Raw genomic sequence first — 6,747 nt, 5'->3', positions numbered from 1 at the left:
GGACATTCCCCTTAGCTCCGGGACTAGTTGTTTTGCAAAGCTTTGCAATTTCTCCAATTTCTTGACGTGCTTAACCAGGTGTGGGTTCCAAACAGGTGCTGCATACTCCAGTATGGGCCTGACGTACATGGTGTACAGTGTCTTGAACGATTCCTTACTGAGGTATAGGAACACTATTTTCAGATTTGCTAGGTGCCCATATGCTGCAGCAGTTATTTAGTTGATGTGTGCCTCAGGAGACATGCTCAGTGTTATACCCACCCCAAGATCTTTTTCCTTGAGTGAAGTTTGTAGTCTTTGGCCACCTAGAATGTACTCTAGCTGTGTGTGTGTGGCTGCAGGGGCCGATTCACAGCTCCTGGCTCCAAGATGCCCTATTATACCACTCCTGAAGCTGTGTAACACAACACTCTGTTAGTAAACAACCAAATCTTGGTTAAACAAGCCCAAACAAACCAACAGAAGTCTAAACAAAGCAAGACAAACTCCCCTTAACCATCAAAAGAATTTATAAAAAAAATCATGTAATCCAGGATGTCATCGAAATCCGGGGTTGAAACCAGTCGGTCTGTCAACCAATATGACTTGACATTTTGCTCATACACATGTGGTATAACCATTACTGAGGCGAGGAACAAATACATCACAGTCACGGTTGTCTCCTGCCGCTGGTGTAATTGTAATTTTGGTGCAAGGACTGTGTCTGCCATGGAGTGGAGTACGTGTTACTTTTCCTTACAGTAATTTCAAAATTTTATTAATTATAAATGAATCCAGTTTATATAAACCAAAAGATATATTCATATTACTGTCAAAACTACTTTTTATGAGATAAGATTCAATTATATTCCTGTTGACCATGGACTTGCTTGATACAACTTTCTCAACTTTTTGAAATCAATTGGATGGTTAAAATCTCTCATATGAATAAACAGAGCATTAGATTCTTGTCCAGTTGTAATGCTCTGTTTATGTTGTTTTAAACTAAGTTCGAGACTTTTACCAGTTTGACCATAATAAACTTCATTGCATATTTTACAAGGAATCTTATATTATTATTATAAGCAAAAAGAAGCGCTAAACCACAAGGGCTATATAGCGCTGCAGGGCAGGGAAGGGAGGGTATCCAGTGGCAAAAGAGAGAGGGATGATTAGTAGGGTATGGAGAACAGTGGGGAAGTGGATAGTGTGGGGGTAGAGGGTAGCAAGAGATTGAGGTAGAAAGGGTTGAGGGGAGTGTGAAAGGTATCATCATCAGAGTTTGTGGAGTAAGTCAGTTGTTGTCAAAACGTCAATGAGAGAGTCAGGATTAAAGGAGGATCCATCAGCAAGAACGGAAGGTAAAGAGAGAAGCAGAGCGGACATGACATTGGAGGTAAATTCTGCGTGCTCGTTAATAGAGAGGGCAGTCTAACAGAATTTAGCTAACCGATACTGGAACCTGACAATTCTCACAGAGAGGAACAGGGCTCCTCTCTATGAGATACCCGTGAGTAAGACGAGTGTGACCAATGCGAAGACGGGAGAGAGCAGTCTCCCAACCTCGACACTGATGACAAGAAGACGGCCAGTAACCTATACTCGGTTTAATAGAATGAAGTTTGTTATTGAGCAGATCAGATCAATGTTATTGCCAACTGGTGTGAAGGTGTGTAACTATTACAGCAAAATAGTCCGTGAATGGAACACCTCTATATGAAACTGGTAGGTCATGTACTGCTGACCGCGCAGCAGTGTCTGCCTGTTCATTGCCCTGTACATCAACATGACCAGGGATCCAGCAAAAAAACAATATCTTTGTGCTTGGTAAAGATAATGTGTAACCAAAGTTGGATACGGAGAACTAGGGGGTGAGATGTATCAAATTTTCGTACAGCCTGTAAAGCACTAAGGGAGTCTGAAACAACCACAAATGATGACACAGGCATAGATGCAATACGGATAAGTGCTGCAAGAATGGCATATATTTCAGCAGTAAAAATGCTAGCCGAGGATAATAAATGCCCTCGCACGACACTGTCCTATAACACTGCTGCGAGTCTGATGCCATCAGAAGACTTAGAGCCATCTGTGTACACTGCGATGGCATAAGAATGAGAGTGGAAGTTGTCAAGAAAAAGAGAGCGGGAAGCTACCATAGGCAGTTGGGAAGGAATCTTATAGACACAACTGTCAGCATTTTGGGGAGAATTTTTTATCGAAGGTGTTTACTTCATAGATCACTGGCTACCTACATCATTATAGTCAGGTTATTATTATTATGGGGAAGCACTAAACTCGTAGGATTATACAGCGCCTGTGGGAGAGAGGGGATGGAAGGTATTCAGGCTTAATTTATGGAACCGGAGCACAGATATAATTGCTAAGATCAAGAGCCCCTCACCAGCATCTAGGAACCTCCCTTGAGGGGAAAAAAGTCAGGTATTGTTGTTGGCTGGCAGTGAGGTGTAGTCTTGCCCTTATGTCCTTCCTGTTGATGTGTTGTTTTATATAGTTCCTTGATAATGTGAGAAGTCATGAAAGCGCTTGGAATTTCACTATTTTTTTCACAGTGGTTGTTCTGCACACACACACACATGTATATATATATATATATATATATATATATATATATATATATATATATATATATATATATATATATATATATATATATATATATATATATAATATATATATACAGTGGACCCTCGCCTAACGAACGCATCGCATAACGTTAAATTCGCCTAACGATACATTTTAACGCTAGCTTTTGCCTCGACTAATGCTAAAAAACTCACCTAATGATATTTGTTCTTGGGTACCAATTAATATCGTTAGGTGAGGGTCCACTGTATATATACATATATAGTGGTACCTCGGGTTTCGAACAGCTCCCAACTCGAACAATTATGTAAGTGTATTTTTGGGGGTCTGAACCGGACTAATCAAATTTACATTATGGGAACAAATTCGTTCGGTATCGGCACTGGAATAGTCTTCTGGAACTAATTAAGTTCGTAACTCGAGGTACCACTGTATATACATATTTCTAGTTATTTTTCGTAATGAATAATCTCAATGAAAATACTAGGTTCCTCCATTAGGAATTATGTGCTAAGGCCTCGTATGATCTTAAAATGATCTTATTTTACATTTTTAATGTATATTCTGAATCAGCATAGAAAATAGTACTGCTGGTGTGATTTTAACAAATTTTGAAAATCCGGGATTTTTTGGGGTGAAAAACTTTTTCTCTCAGAATGGAAACGGTCATGCTGAGAGTGTTTATTGGATCAATTTATCCCCACAAACATGAAAAAATCCTGCATATAAAGCTTCCATAGATGGTTATGAGCAGAGCCAGTCTCAGGAGGGGCCAAATGGGAATTTTGGTGGCCCGGTGGCCTGGTGGCTAAAGCTTCCGCTTCACACAGGGAGGGCCCGGGTTCGATTCCCGGCGGGTGGAAATTCCGACACGTTTCCTTACACCTGTTGTCCTGTTCACCTAGCAGCAAATAGGTACCTGGGTGTTAGTCGACTGGTGTGGGTGGCATCCTGGGGGACAAGATTAAGGACCCCAATGGAAATAAGTTAGACAGTCCTCGATGACGCACTGACTTTCTTGGGTTATCCTGGGTGGCTAACCCTCCGGGGTTAAAAATCCGAACGAAATCTTATCTTATCTTATCTTATCTTACGGAAAGCAGTCAAAATGTGCATTTATAAAAATACATGCGAGTTAATAAACCAAACAAATGTAAGCTACATTTTAATATAAAACTGCATACATGTAAGCCTACAAGTAACGAACAAAGTTTGTGTATCACTTCTGAAAAGTACAGTCGCAATACCACTTGCTTAAGTAGGTCTAAAAATCTATAAATAGCCAAGAAAACATGTGATTGGGTGGTTTTATTTCATTTTGATTGTGTTTTAATCCCTTTTTTCTCATAATCAAATGTCGGGTACATCGTCACCCCATTGGGCAACTTTGCCATCGCTTTCAGGGAAATTTGCCAACGTATTATATCCAAAGTCCCTTTTTTTTTTTTTACTTGTTGTTGTTGTGTGTACTTGACAATCCAAGAGTAGATTACACTCTAGTGTGGGGCCCCCTTAGGTGTGGGGCCCCCTTAGGCATGAGGCCCCCTTAGGCGCAGGGCCTAATTGGGAGTAATTGGTCCAGATGCCTTAAGGCTGGCCCTGGTTATTTATTTATTTATTTATTAATTTGAACATGATACAGAGAAGTACAAGGAATACAATTTTTAAAGTGCAACATGTCAAAGCCCCTTGTATACAGAACATTATGGGCAGCTTAAAATTAACTTAAGATTAACTAAACAATGATATATTCAGTGGTACAAAAATTATTGTAAAACAGATAACAATTTAGTACAAACGAGTATTACAAAGACAGGTCATATGGTTATTACTGTCTTGCTGAGTAATCTGTATTATTATTATTATAATCAAAAAGAAGCGCTAAGCCGCAAGGACTATACAGTGTGTAATCACTAGAATGGAGTATTATGTTAGGTAATGAAGTTAAATAGTAACAAAGTTTGAGAGTTATAAAAGTTAAATGTGCCATAAAAGGCGCCTCAGACAGGGAAGAAACAGACGAGAGACAACAGTCTTGTATCTTGTTAAAACTGTTGTTGATTTTTATTATTTTTCATATTTTTTTGGGTATTTTTAATGATTTCTACTTATTTTCCATAATGAATAGTCTCAATGAAAATATTAGGTTCCTCCATTAAGAATTATGTGGAAATTAAGGCCTCGTATGATGCTAAAATGATCTTATTCTACATTTTCAAGTGTATATTTGAATCAGCATAAACTATAGTACGCTTGGTGTGATTTTAATGAATTTTAAAAATCCGGCCCAAAATGGTGAAAAATACTGAAGATTGACCTGGTCTTCAAAACCATAGTACTATGTGACCGACCCGGTCTTCAATGCCGTAGTACTATGTGACCGACCCGGTCTTCAATGCCGTAGTACTATGTGACCGACCCGGTCTTCAATGCCGTAGTACTATGTGACCGACCCGGTCTTCAAAACCATAGTACTATGTGACCGACCCAGTCTTCAATGCCGTAGTACTATGTGACCGACCCGGTCTTCAATGCCGTAGTACTATGTGACCGACCCGGTCTTCAATGCCGTAGTACTATGTGACCGACCCGGTCTTCAATGCCGTAGTACTATGTGACCAACCCGGTCTTCAATGCCGTAGTACTATGTGACCGACCCGGTCTTCAATGCCGTAGTACTATGTGACCGACCCGGTCTTCAATGCCCTAGTACTATGGGACTGACCTGGTCTTCAATGCCCTAGTACTATGGGACTGACCTGGTCTTCAATGCCGTAGTACTATGGGACTGACCTGGTCTTCAATGCCGTAGTACTATGGGACTGACCCAGCTTCAATGGCGTAGTATTACAGGACCAACCTGGTCTTCAAAGCCGTAGTATTACGGGACCCACCCGCATACACCTGCTGTCCATGTTCACCTAGGTGCTATCTGACCCACAGGTGTTAACTTAGCACATCTGTAATGAGAGGCTCCTGGGTTATCTTGGATTAACCCTCTAGGATTAATCTTGTTTATCTTACGTGCTAAATTCCATTTCCTTCACTGAATACTTTGCTAACATTTCCTGACATCCATTTCCTTTGTTAAATTCCTTAATAACATCTAAAGCCAATTTAACTTGTTAAATTCTTCAACAGTATCTCCTAAAATATAGAAGCTTACTTACCAGGAAAAATATTTTAACAGCAAATATATTTAAGTAAGTTTATTTAGATAGAGGTACACGTAAATATATATATACAGTGGACCGCCCGGTTTACGATATTTTTTCATTCCAGAAGTATGTTCAGGTGCCAGTACTGACCGAATTTGTTCCCATAAGGAATATTGTGAATTAGATTAGTCCATTTCAGACCCCCAAACATACACGTACAAACGCACTTACATAAATACACTTACATAATTGGTCGCATTCGGAGCTGATCGTAAAGCGGGGGTCCACTGTATTATGCTAAAATAAAAATTATTATTATTACGTATTATGTGTAAATTAATCACGATAACCCAGAAAAAAAAAGGCAGACCAAGTGATTTATTTCCATTGGGGTGTTGCACACGGGTCTCTTGAGTGTTGTATTGCATACACCAAGTATTGGTGCAAAATAGCTCGTTGCAGAGGAAAACGGTGTTTTCCGAGTATGTCTCGAGATTGATGGATTGAACACATGTGGATGCCAGGCTGAGGGACTGATTACCTGAAACTACTTTGTTCTTCTCTGTATTGGACTGAAGAAGCCACTGGCTGGCGAAACGTTTCCTGAATAAAATTCCAACATTTGTCAGCGGTGCTGCCTATACATCACTGGCAGTTACTGACAGCGATCCACAAGCCTGTGTAACACAGGCTGTTACTGACAGCAATCCACAAGCCTATGTAACACAGGCTGTTACTGATCATAACAGAAATGTTCTACTGTGTTACTGTTCCTTTATGATAAACAGTACTGTTGCAATAGACAGTTTTGTGACCTTGAGTGATTACCGTATCCGATAATCTTATCTTCGGATAACTTAGGTTCAACTTTGCCATCAAATACAACTTGAACTAGTGACCTCTATTACAAAGCCTGGCTGTACAGCGCAATTTTTCATAAATGCTACTGAAAAACTGCATCAAAAAAACTAACACCTACTATAAGGGTCTTGCCAGGCGCTAT

The sequence above is a fragment of the Cherax quadricarinatus genome, unplaced genomic scaffold (genome assembly GCF_038502225.1).
Source record: "Cherax quadricarinatus isolate ZL_2023a unplaced genomic scaffold, ASM3850222v1 Contig7, whole genome shotgun sequence".
NCBI lineage: Eukaryota > Metazoa > Arthropoda > Malacostraca > Decapoda > Parastacidae > Cherax > Cherax quadricarinatus.
The sequence above is the reverse complement of the archived record's forward strand: the minus strand, read 5'-3'. Positions refer to the sequence as shown.